This window comes from Arvicola amphibius, chromosome 2 (assembly GCF_903992535.2).
Source record: "Arvicola amphibius chromosome 2, mArvAmp1.2, whole genome shotgun sequence".
In the NCBI taxonomy this organism is placed as follows: domain Eukaryota; kingdom Metazoa; phylum Chordata; class Mammalia; order Rodentia; family Cricetidae; genus Arvicola; species Arvicola amphibius.
In genome coordinates, this window is record NC_052048.2 from 63362542 (window position 1) to 63376116 (window position 13575).

General features: G+C 36.6%; 1 protein-coding gene and 1 non-coding gene across 2 annotated transcripts in view; one reads left to right on the forward strand and one right to left on the reverse strand.

The window, feature by feature from the left end:
• Nucleotides 1–13575, reverse strand: part of Exoc6b (exocyst complex component 6B) — a 491547-nt gene that overhangs the window by 432294 nt on the left and 45678 nt on the right. The gene's annotated exons all lie outside the window — the stretch shown is intronic.
• Nucleotides 3311–3414, forward strand: LOC119808591. Its single transcript, XR_005284513.1, has one exon. It is a non-coding gene; the product is annotated as a small nucleolar RNA U13 (small nucleolar RNA).

Sequence of the window (13575 nt, forward strand, 5' to 3'; positions counted from 1 at the left end):
TGATCTACAGAGCAACTTCCAGGACAGCCAGGGGTATGAAGAGTGACCCGGTCTTGGGGGGCAGGGGCGGTGGTAATTTCATTGCAGGATGAGTCAGTTGTGAATTAGCTTCATCTACATAGCAACTATTGACTTTTTTTGTCTAAGGAGTCCCAACTCTGGTGTTCGAACTTCCTATTCTACCACAAAAGGTAAACAATAAGTTACCTTGTCAGTGATCAGTTAACATGAGGGTGTGTGGAACAACTCTCATCAATGAGAAGGGAAATCTGTTAGTGAAAGGTAAAGCAAAGTTGGGGGCGGGAGTGTTATATGCCCCTGGAGAATGCAGGAAAAGAGATTGCTTTTCTTACCTTAAAGACTTTCCTGTAAATATAAGACACTCATAGGCAGGTGAAGCAACTATCCAAAGAGAATATTGTGCCAATAATCTGGGTTTAAAAGAAGGAGAAATGGGAAATATATGGGTCCTGGACTGTGGAGAACCCCTCAGTCAATAACCAATTATTTAAGCCATTTTCCCTCTATATTCTGCTATTTGCATAGCAAAGTATCCTAAATGACAGAATGTTGTGCAGTTTTCAAAGGTAGCAGGCAAATCAAAAGGACAGAAAACAATTAGTATTCACTGCTTTAGAAGGACTCCGGTCTCCAGCCTCAACTATCCTTCTTCCTTTCCTCCATTTCAAAGTAAATCTCATCCACTCTTTCAACCACAGCTCACACCTAACTTCTTCTGAGGAACCATCTCTAATCCCTTCCATGCCCACATCAATCTCCTCATTCTAGAACATTAGTTTCCCCTTGGGCAAAGACTGTCTTACCCATTTTGTCTCAGATTATAGGACCTGGAAGTGGAAAGATTCTACTATGCCTGTGAAAGATGTGCAGAGAAGACAAAGCAAGTAGATTTACCCATGTTTCAGAGATGCATGCAAGAGTAATGCAGGCGACAAAACATATCTGCTGAGATGTATTGAACTAACAAAACTTAAAACACAAAGGATTAAGGAAGCATTTTATTTTGGAGTTTTGGTTTTGATTATCCAGGGAAAAAAAATCCCAGAGTTCATTCTGGTCTTTCCTTTTTCGTATATCTTTTTTAACTTGCCATGGTTTTATCCCTCAAACATTTTCTTTTCATTAAACTCCATAAAAGCATCATTAGTAATTTTGTTTATTCCAAAAGTTAAAAATAAAGTGGAAAAACAGATTTGAGCACGATGTTGAAAGAGGGCTACAAGAGGTCAAATGGAGTTTATATCCCTGTTCCTTACTTCAGTATGTCTACTGATTATATTCAAACTTCAGTATTACTATTCAGATGCTCTGGGTACAAGAGAAAATAAACCATTGTTTATCATCCTCAGAACCTGGAGAAGCATACTGTAATGAAATCTAACCTGAGTACAAAACCTGTGACAGTTAATACTGTTGATCTGTCAGCTTGTCTAGGATCACCTAGGAATGTGCATGATGCAGTTTCTAGACTGGATTAACCAATATGGAAAGACTCACTTTACAAGGGCTAGAGCAGTCATTCTGAACCTTCCTAATGCTTTGACCCTTTAAAATAGTTCCTCATGTTGTGGTGACCCCTGTCTTAGGGTTTCTACTGCTGTGAAGAGACACCATGACCATAGCAATGCTTACAAAGGAAAAACATTTAACAGGGTGGCTTACATTTTCAGAGATTTAATCCATTATCATCATGGTGCAACATGGCAGCATGCAGCAGACATGTTACTAGACAGGTAGCTGAAAGCCCTACATTTTGACTTGAAGGCAACAGAAAATAGTCTGTCTCAGTGGATGTAGCTTGAGCATAGGAGACCTCAAAACACACTTCCTCCAACAAGGTCACATCTCCTATTAGTGCCACTCCCTTTGGAGGCCATTTTCTTTCAAACCGCCACAACTCCCAACCATAAAATTATTTCTGTTGCTACTTCATACTCTAATTTTGCTACTGTTATGAATCATAATGTAAATATCTGTGTTTTCTGATGGTCTTAGGTGACCCCTCCCAAAAGGGTCGTTACCCATAGGTTGAGAAACACTGATCTAGAGACTAAGACACAATAAAAAAGGAAGAAGCAAACTGAACAGCAGCATCTCACTATTGCAACATGAATGAAGCTTTGTAAGGAGATTCCTGAGACTTTGTGAGAAAACTCCAAGTAAACAATACAAGTCTTGTAATTTCTTTTCTCCGCAACAATGGATTGTTCTTGGAATGTGCTTTCATGCTCCTCTCAGGTGTAACAATGAGTGGGTTTGATTTCAGATTAGCCATCATCTTACACATTATTATTCAAAATGATGTTTCCAAGCTTGATTTGCCTTCCTAACAACATACGGCCTAAAGTCATGTGACCTTTGCGCTCATCCTTGCTGAACCCTCAAGAATATCCTCAGAATGTCTGATGCTCTGAATAAAGTTGGTTATTGCATGAGACTTTAGTCTGCCTCATTTTTTAGGCTCCACTCTCCCAGGTTTACACCACCAACTTGAGTGGTTAACATTTCATTACTGTATGTTCTGACTGTGATGCAATGCAACCAAATGCCTTCTACTCTTGCCACCCTGCCTTCCCCAACATGGTAGACCGTACCCTCTTCAACTGTAAACCAAAATAAATCTTTCCTTCCTAAAGTTACTTCTTGTCAGGTATTTGATGAAAGCAATACAAAAAAAAAAAACAACTAATAAAATATCCAAGTGCTTTTGTGACACCTCATGAGAACCACATATTCCAACCTTTTTTCTATCTTTGCAGATCCCAATGTACCTGACTGGCTTCACAAAGACAGCCCAGAAACGAAGAGGATGCTGTGGGGAAATTCTGCCTCAAAAAAGAAGGGAAGCACTTCTTTCGAAAGGGTGGGCCCTTTCAAAAGAATAGGCTAAAAATAGGATGAAGCAGTCTCAGATGGCACCTAGCCAAAGAACCTATTAAAGAATGTGACTTGTGTTAAATACAACTAGAAAGTCTCAGAAGAAGAAAATCTGTCACAAAATATCAGACAAATCAACAACAGAAATCAAACAGGAAATAAACTAATGAAAGCAAGGACAGTCCAAATTAAGGATACAGAGACTCATAACGAATATCGTGGCAAAACCCTGTTGGGACATATCATCACCAGTAGTAGCTGAAGATATAAAGGTTCAAAGTTTGTCAGTGGCTTTATTTTTCTCCTTTGTACAAATCTGTGTAAAAAGAAAAAGATTCATTTCATTGCTTTTTTTAACTGATTCATAAATGTTACTAATTATAAAACAAGAAATAAGAGTACTTGAGGCAGGATCTTTTTTTATTCATTAGCATGCTGATTAAGTGTTCACATTATTATGTGACATGTACCTCCCTCAAACCTTGTTATGCAGTCGGATACATCACTCGTCTGACATAAGAAAAAGAATTCTGAGCTATATACATAGCAAGCCAACCTGGGATACAGTGAGATTCTGTCTTTAAGGAAATAAAAATTAATTAACTAAAAAAAAAAAAACAGGGTGGTAGAATCTCAGCATTTAAAGGCATAAGTAGGAGGATCACTACAAATTCAAGGTCAGCCTGGTCTCCACAGTGAGTTCAAACCAACCAGAGCAATTTAAAACTACATAATTAAGTCCATAGCATTGAAGACCCTGTGGAATGAATGAAAGATAGTAGAGTTGTTTCCATCCAAAAAACATGATAGAGAATAAAGCAGCAAAATAAGATGATGCTCCCCGTGAGCAAAGCAAAGCATTAGATACACAATGAAAAGTGCTTCTACTCATAAGTCTTAATCTAAATTAAGGTTCTAGACCATTAGTGTATGACTTCTCAGTAAAGAAAATAAAGAACATCTGCAGTTGCTGGAGTGAAAAGGAAGAGAAACCAAGGTTCTGCTAACCACCTATACCCTCATATTTCTGTTAAATACAGGAGCGACACAGCCTCTAGTCCTCAAATAAGGGGACCAAAAAGCCAAGATATCTTGGTATAGGGTAAAAGGAGCCTGCAAGGAAACCTCCTTCTTCTGGTTGCAGGAGAGGGGAGAAAAAAAAAACTCCAATCATCTTAAACCAAAGAACAATTCCATATCATACTATTACTATCTGTGGAGTCTGGAAAAATGCCAAATTCTTTCTTTTAAGGCCAGGTATGGAGATACATTTTTTTTCATGCCAGGATTAAGAAAGTCAGAAGCAGAATCAATCACTTGAGCTCAGTTCAAGTACAGCCCAGGAAACATAGTGAAATATCATCTCAAGAATAACAATTGTTATTTATTTTAGAAGCAAACTCTTTCCCAGTGTCCACAGATAACTGATTGAATGAACATAAATCTTCTCTAGAGAAATATACCTTAACCCATACTTCTAAGATTTCTAAGAAGTAATAGTTTTTTAAGGTAAAATTTAAGTATTAAAAAAACAAAAGAAAGAAAAGAAAAGGAAATCTTAGAACATAGACAAAAAAAAAAGCTTAAAAAGAATAAAAGAAAAAACACAAACTATGGATCAAGATTTGCCCAGGCTTAAACTAATGAGTACAAATTAAAAACAGTGATATTTATAAAGAAATGCTAAACCAAAGCAAAAAGAAATATTAAACATTTAATTCCAAAACTAAGGGAATTACAAAATTACTATCAAAAGCAAATAGTCAGGCCAGCAAGATGACTCAGCAGGTAAAAGGTACTTGCTGCTTACAATCTGAATTCCATTCCTCAAACCCATATAATAGAAAAGAATTGAATATGGCAAGTCTCCCTCTGACCTCCACCATGCTACACACATAAAGACATATATAAATAAATGTACTAAAAAATTAAAGTTATAGAATGCAATAATAGTCCATTTTTGAAGGAATATACTTTAAAATCTGTTGAAAAGTTGGTTACTCTTGCTTCAGAGTGGTATAGGTGAGTTTCTCTTCACAGCCATGGTATCACAGTTTACACTTAACCCTAATACTGACAATACAAATCTACACTGACCTTGACCTTAGGAAAGAAACGGGTAGAGTACCTACCCTACCATTACCCTAAAGCTCTTAAAAACACACCTCATTCTATCCTCTGGTAACACTGCAAAACAGGCCTAAGAATGAATGGGAACCATTAAGGACATTCACTGGTGGAAGGTTAATATTCTTTGCTTGAAAATGTTTATTTGCTCCTATCTTTGAATGCCGATATGGTATTCAAATCATGTGGATAGCACATGATTTATTTACATGTCTACCTCTCCCACAGGACCTTGAGTTCCTTGGGAGTTCACACCTGAAACAATGCCTACATTGACAGAGAAGGCATTCATTATAAAGGGCCTATGGCAGGACCCAAAGAGTTTTCAACTTTCTACAAGGACAAGCACTAGAGTTGATAATAAACACACTCACTGAAAAAGTAAATTCAAGTCCTATTACTGCAAATAATCTGTACTTTAGTTAAATTGCTAATACAGAAAGAACCAGAGGAAAAGAGGAAAGAAGGCTCAAGGGAATTTATTATAGAAGAGTGTCTGGGAATAATTTGTTATCTCCCTAGCTCTCCTCTAGCCCTTCTAGAAGCTGGGGGCAACAAAGCTTGGCTCTAAGGGTAGCTGGTGTTTCTTCTAGTCCTTGCTGCCAATCCAGGAGGAGGGTGACAGTAGTCCCTAAGGGCTTTTAGGAAAAATTGCTTCCAGGTGGAAATTTTTTATGGTACTGTGCAGTCTGCAACCCTTTTTTTTTTTTCTTAACCTTCCTTCACAACTACTGATGATTAAACCATGAACAATCAGGCTGTAACAATGGAAACAGTCAGACAGCTTCCAAACAGCATGGTAATATGCTCCAAATTACTACGTTAACTCTCACAGGGGAGGGAAAAAAAATCCTGGGCAAAGTTTAGCTGTGTTTTTTAAGGGGAAAGGCAGGGTGTTGTTTATTAAAGATTTGTATCTGGAAAACTGTGGAAATGGTCAAGATCTCTATCATAACGATAAAGTTCAGTACCTAACCAGCACCACATAACACAGACATACAAAAGGGACAGGCACAACTCTCAATATTCTGTCACCTACCAATTTTTATTACTTTAGTCAGGCCTGGATTGAAGGCTCTATTAAGCTCCTCTATTATTGTAAGAGTGCACGAAACTCTTACCTCAAATGTTGTAAGGGAAAGCTAGATCAACTCACACCTGAAAGTGGTATTGAAAACCAGGTTTGCACAGGTGGGTGGGCGTGTGTGTGTATGTGTGTGTGTGTAGTGTGTGTGTATGTGTGTGTGTCCTTGTTCAAAGTAAGTGTGTAACAGCTGAAAGAATATAAGGGGACAAGAGTTACATTGCTAGCCATGCAAAGAGAACAGAAAAACTAATCATATGACCATCCAGAAATTAAATCTAGGCAATCTTACTTTTCCCATGCCATTCAAACTGAAAAGGATATACCAAACTCATCGCTTCTAAACCATAATAAAATGAAGTATCTTTTAAATCTGTGTCAAGATGTCAACTGAACAACTGAATATCTTACATATAGTAACTCAGCTATGCCTCAAATGTGGTGGTTAAAATAAGAATAGGCACATATATCTGGATGCTTAGTCATCAGGGAGTGACACTATTTGCAAAGAATTAAGAGATGTGATCTTGTAGGAGGAAGTGTGTCCCTGGGGTAGACTTTGAGGTTTCAAAAGCCCACATCAAGTCCAGAGTCTCTCGTCCTCTACCTGTAGATCTTGGTAAATCCTGATGTAGAACTCTCTTCTACTTCGCCAGCACTATGTCTACCTGCATGCCACCATGTTCCCTGCCATGATGATAATGGACTAAATCCCAAAACTGTAAGAAAGACCAAATTAAATGTTTTTGTTTATAACCGTTGCTATGGTGTCTCTTTACAGCCCTGGAACACTGACTAAGACAATAACCCTCCAGTAGTAGTTATTATCATCAGTTTACACATGAAGCAATCTTTCCAAGACTACTACTACACAGAAATAGTTTCCTTTATTACTACTACAAATACCACAATTTTATCAAGAATAACAATGAAAAATAAAAGGTGAGGGGAAGGAAGATTTTTTTGTTTGTTTGTTTTTCGAGACAGGGTTTCCCTGTAGTTTCTAGAGCCTGTCCTGGAACTAGCTCTTGTAGAGGAGGCTGGCCTCAAATTTAGAGACCGCCTGCCTCTGCCTGGGATTAAAAGCGTGTGCCACCACCGCCCAACCAAAGAAGATATTTTTAAAAGAGTAGAAAAGAAGAAAGCAATATGGAAAACAAGATATTTAAACCATACACACACTCAACAACCAAGGTAAATATATCCAAATATCTACATTTCCATTACTAGGGTAACAGAAAGGACATTTTAAAAAAACATAAAAAAATAATATCTAGATAAATGTGACTCTTGCTTTTTGTTGCTACTTTTTTAGCCCTGGCTGGCCTGGAACTTACTATGTAGACCAGGCTAGCATCTGTCTCTGCCAACAGAGTATTGGAATTAAAGGTGTACATCACCATGCCTGGCTGTAAGTCTTATTTTTTTAGCCTTTCTGTGTTTCTATTATTTTATTTAAATATCCAAGTGTTATTTTTATAATGGAACAAATAAAATCCATCTGAAGAGTCTATAACAGTACTAGATTCACAGTAAATGCAGGTAAAATGTTAATTTAAATGAACAGAAACAAGAATAAACACTTTGGGTTTAATGTGAGGCCTAATTTTAAACAATTACCAAAATAAAATAAAAATAAGAAATATGGAATGGCAGCCTGGGGTAGTGGCACACACCTGTAAGCCCAGATCCCAAGAGGATTGTCACTAGTTACAGGGTTACAAAACTGATCTCAGGGATGGGAGATGATACAGCTCAACTGTAACTTATGTAGAGTGCATGAAGCTTTGGGTTGCCCAGCACAAAAGAAGCTAGGCTGGTGACAAGGTCCCATAACCTAGCACTTGAGAGGTGAGGATATCAAGATCAGGTAAACCTTAGCTACTGACTAAGTTTAAGGCCAGCCTGGAATACATGAGACTCTGTCTTAAGAAATAAATTAAGAAATACAAAATAAAAATAAAGTGTCTTTTTCATTTACTCTCCTCTTATTGTTGATTATAATCTCAAAATTAACTGAATTCATGTGTTTTTATCCCTCAAAAGGGAGTGGGGAAAGAAAGAGCTCAGTGGTTGCTATGATGGAATCTCTTGCCTGTTTCTAAGAAAACTAAGTTGTAAACTCAAAAAGTAGGCCTTTCTCTTGCTTCCTAGTTCATTTACATTATATTTTTTTTAAAACTCCCTATCAGGAGCATAAAACTATTTTAAAATTTTTCATGGGCTATGGTGGCCCAAGCCTGTAATCCCAGAACCCAAGAGACAGAAGCAAAAGACTTACAGAGTCAAAGCTAGTAAAGGCTACACAGTAAGTGTGTCTATCTCAAAAAGAAAACACATGAGTGCATGTGGAGGGAGTGGGGAATTCAAAGTTTTTAAAAAATAAACTTTTGCTGGGCGATGGTGGCACACGCCTTTAATCCTAGCACTCGGGAGGCAGAGGCAGGTGGATCTCTAGGTGAGTTCAAGGTTGGGCCTGGTCTAGAGAGCTAGTTCAAGGACAGGCTCCAAAGCCACAGAGAAACCCTGTCTTGAAAAACCAAAAAATAAATAAACAAACAAACTTTCATGGATTAGACCAAAGTTAAACCAACACACACATTTTCATAAGATATCAGATATGCCTCTCTCTTTTTTCCTTTTTTCCCCCTTTAAGGACAACACAAAGAATAATTACTTTTAATGACTTCTGTTTAACACAGCAATGTATAGGAAAAGAATAAATCTCAGAAGTGATACAGTCCAATTTCACTGTAGGACAAGTTTTTCCAGATCTCTCCATCAACTACTAGTCCAGTTTCTGCTTACACATTTAGTCAAAAGTTCATTCATTACACTACAACCAGTTCTTTATCAACAGCAATGGCAACGCTCTTAAAACTAAAATGTCTTTCTTACAATTGTCATCATTGTCTTATTTTTGACCTCAAAAAAACTACAAAGACTAGGTCTTGATCCTTCTCTTCCATAGTCTATGGTAAACCACCTCAAATTATTCAAATAGCCTATATATAAGTACAATTCAATGCCAGTTTCCACTCTCGGGACACGTTTCAGTAGGATTTTTTCTTAAAGTATAACAAAATGGGCCATGAGGATCAACAATAAATACCATAGGCTATAAAGTCCAACATCTTAGATTCAAGTCTTCTTTCTGCTACTTATTAGCTGGTGACCATGGGCAAGTTACTGAGCTTTTCTATACTTCAAATTCCATCTCAGGGAAATGTGGATTGAAAACAGCTAACAATTCAATACAAATGAAGCACTAACAACATGGTAGGTACACAATGCACCCTGTAAATACCAGCAAATTCTAAAGCAAAAACACAGTCAGACTAGGAATATACTTCCCTCTCCTGCTTACTTGGCTTCTACTAAAACCAACAACTTAACATGCTTATTCACTGTCACATCATGCTATATAAGGAGAAGACACCTTTTAATGTCTTTATATATTGTTACATGCATTCAACTGTTATCATGAACCTATAATTTACTAGCTATTTATTATATGTGAGACCTTTCAGGCAGTGACTCTTGTCCTTCAACGTTCTCAAAGCAGATTCACTATGAAAAGGAAAGAAACTCAAGCAAGTCTAGAAGCTAAGGAGGAACCCTAGAAAGCAAAGCACATGAGTGGAAAGTTTCTGGTGTGCAGTTCGTTAAAAGAGAGATGTGAAAAGGTTAATAATGTTCAACCTTTAAGAAAGTTGAGGAAATAGACCTCACTTCCTCAGGCCAGCATTCAGCCTCCGTGTCTAACTTGGAAAGAACTTGTCATGAGCCAAGGCTTTTCATGTCCCTCCCTTTTGAAGGCACAATGGAAACAATTCCCTAGAACAAAGGATTGCGTCAGTGAACTCTCTGCTCTTTCAAGTTGGAAGGACAGTTGATTCACACCATGTGTCAGAGAGAAACACCAGTTAGAACCAAATGAGATAAATTTTGGGCCTACAGAGCTGTTTAATATTAAACTGCAATAAATCATCTTTACAGCAAATTATAAACAAAATATTTTATTTACCCTCCCTCTCATATGGTTCTTGCCTTGAAAAGAAATTTTAAGACAATTCATAACTTTGGGATCACAGATGCTCCACCAAGAAATCATTTGCAAATGTCAGCATCCAGACCCTATAACTGGATGACATTCCCAACAAACTGCTCTACTACACAGACAATCTTCCTAGATGGCCCCTTTTGTTCCAAGATCAGGTTAAGTTAGTGACCATGATACTAGTTTTGTGATCAATCCTACACAAAGACATCTTAGTATCCATTCTAGTTAATGATTTTTCTTAATACCTAAACCAAGAAACCAAATACATGGTCAACTACAGAAATGATACAAAATTGATTTTATTCTTAATACTGGGAAAGATAATCAAAACCTTGGGAAAAAATACCTACATAAATTTAGGTCAAAAAAGGTCTTAAAATAACCCAAATAAAACTGAACAGAATGAATGCTAACAAAATTCAAACAATAAAATTAAGATAAAAATAAAAGTTTAAGAAACACTACTTCAATAATATTAAATTTTTTCTTTTTGAGCTTAATATGGTAAGAGACCTCTCTCTGAAAAAGCTACAGTCACCAAAGCTGTGTGATTAGTCCAATAGAGGAACTAACAAACTATAAAGGATCATGAGATCTATGACTGCAATATATTAGAAACCTACCTTTGTCCCAGGTGTATGTTCATCACTCACCTGGTGGAGGCCACATTACATCTATATGGAAGCTGATACTCTTTACAGATTAATCCTAAACTAAAAACACTGATGTACTGACATAGTTCCAATCATCAACTAAGAAACAAAGACAAAAATATATTGCCTCTCCAAAAATTCTTATTTAGGACACTCTAAAAGCTATGAAATATTACCATCTCATTCTAGTTCTTCAATGAATAGAGTAATGGCTATTCAACTAATATGAAGTAACACTTTTAAATGTTTAATGATGAATAGCATTTTTAGTGTTTAAACTGCATGAAAATGGAAAAAAATAAGCTTTTAAAAAGGTAGAGAAATGTGGTTATTAAATAATTAAATAATCAATTGGCCCAGAAAAGTAACAGAATTTTATTCTCAAAAATTCAAGAATATTGGAAACACTGCTTGGTCTAAGCAATTTCCAACCATATGTTTCTATTGATATGCATTTACTAAGAACAAAAAGGTGTTTAAAATGTTTCCCTTTGAGAGAACCTATATTGTAATTAATAAAGTAGTATACCAGAAACTACAATTAATAGCAATTACATTAGTATTTAAATCTGTCTGTCTACCTAGGTGCTACACCAATATAAAATAAAAACAAGCAGCACAAAAACATCTGTCAGAAATGTGTTAGGGTTACTGTTAATAAATGGCAAGTTGCATTAATGTGTTACTTGAAACCTATCAAAAAAAAGGATTCTCTTAGCCAGGCAGTGGTGGTGCATACCTTTAATCCCAGCACTGGGGAGGCAGAGGCAGGCAGATCTCTGCGAGTTTGAGAACAGCCTGGTCTACAAGAGTTAGTTCCAAGACAGGCTCCAAAAGCTACAGAGAAACCCAGTCTCAAAAAAACAAAACCAGAAAGAAAAATCCTCTTTTTAAGATTTTATAAAAATGTTCCATGAGTTACCTCTTAAAATCCTATAGAAACTGTCTTTAATGCTTTTATAGATAGCTTATGTATAAAAGACTACGCAGATTGGAAGCTGGAGATAGGATTGCTCAACTGTTGTTGTCCCATATTTTAAAAGTAAAACAGCTCCGATTATAGGATAAAAGGTTTTAAAATCACTGGAAAAGAGGTATTTTGGAAAACTGTTATTAATGATGTGATGACAAAGCTGAAATTGCAAGTAGTAGCATTGAGATTTCAGGCCTTTACTTTTCAGTAAAGTTGATGTATCTGAAATTTTCAAAAGACTAGAATCCCAATTGGCCTTTGCAAGAGGTCTCCACTAGCTTTTAACACTGGAACCTTATCTCGGTGGAGCAAAATGTGAAGTGGATTAAATGTATATAGGACCTGAAGAACAAGAAAGGATGTTATAGCTTATGTGGGCAAAACAATGCCTCTTAACCAAAGAAAAATTGTAGGCACTTGAAAAGCTAATAAAAGAACAGTTAGATGCTAAGCATAACAAGGAAACCACAAGCCCTTGAAATTCTCCTATATTTGTAAGAAAAGAATCTAGAAAATGGAGAATATTCACTCATTTAAGAGCTATTAATAAAATAATCTAATCTATGGGATCTTTACAGCCTGGGATTCCTTTACAAGAACAAGACAGAAAATTTTGCCTTTACAGTGCCTATTTATAATAATGCTTAGCCTGTAAAGAGATATCAATAAAAGTATTTCCTTAAAAAAAATTGTTAAATAGCCCAGCTTTATGTCAATATGTTATAAATCAACCACTGGAAGTGGTATGTAAAAAATTCCCTCAGTATATTATTTATCATTATAGGGAGGATAGCTTATTGGCTGTTTCTGATACAAATACCTTAGAAAAAAATGTTTAATGTGGTACAGAAAAATTTACACAGTTTGGGATTACAAATTTCTCCAGAAAAAAAAAAAACACGAAGAGGAAATTCTCTTAACTATTTATGATTTAAATTAAGTAAACAGGGAATTCAGTCGCAAAAGTTGCTGCTGTGGGAACTTCTTTAGACAATGGCCTTTGAGATGCTGGACCTCAAAGGTCTTGGAGTTACAATAAAATCAGATGTAGAAACGTGCACATTCTCTCTCTTGGCGACTGGATCCAGTTCTTGTTCCCACTCATGCAGAGGACTGTTGATCTGTAAGTCTACCCCTAAAAGATTTTACTTTCCCCCATAAATATTTTTGTCTCTATCGTACCTTTCATTGCATATATATCTCTATATGAATAATACTTAAGTTTTCCATAATGAACAATAAATTTTCCTGCAGTAATCTTTTAAGTTTCCAGGAAAAAGATGGGGCCCCACAACACTGATTCTACCTGGTAGACATAACGTCATAAAGCTGACAGCACTACTTTAAGATCAGTTTTGGGGGGCTGGAGAGATGGCTCAGAGGTTAGGAGCACTGCCTGTTCTTCCGAAGGTCCTGAGTTCAATTCCCAGCAACCACATGGTGGCTCACAACCATCTGTAATGAGATCTGGTGCAGAATATAGTATATATACTAAATAAATAAATCTTAAAAAAAAAAAAGATCAGTTTTGGGTACTTGCTGTTCAAGAGACTCCAACATGGTTAGCTGAAATGGTGCACCTTTTTGCAATGTTCTGGCCAGAACTTCAAATAACAACTTCAGAAAAACCCTATCAGCTACTCAGAGACTATTTGCAATTATACCAGACAATAATCCAAAAACTTAACCATCATTTTAGTTTTACAGAATCCCATAGAAAGAACGTTGCCCCCATGACAGCTGGAAGTAATTTTAGAAGACAACGTCTCCTCTCCCA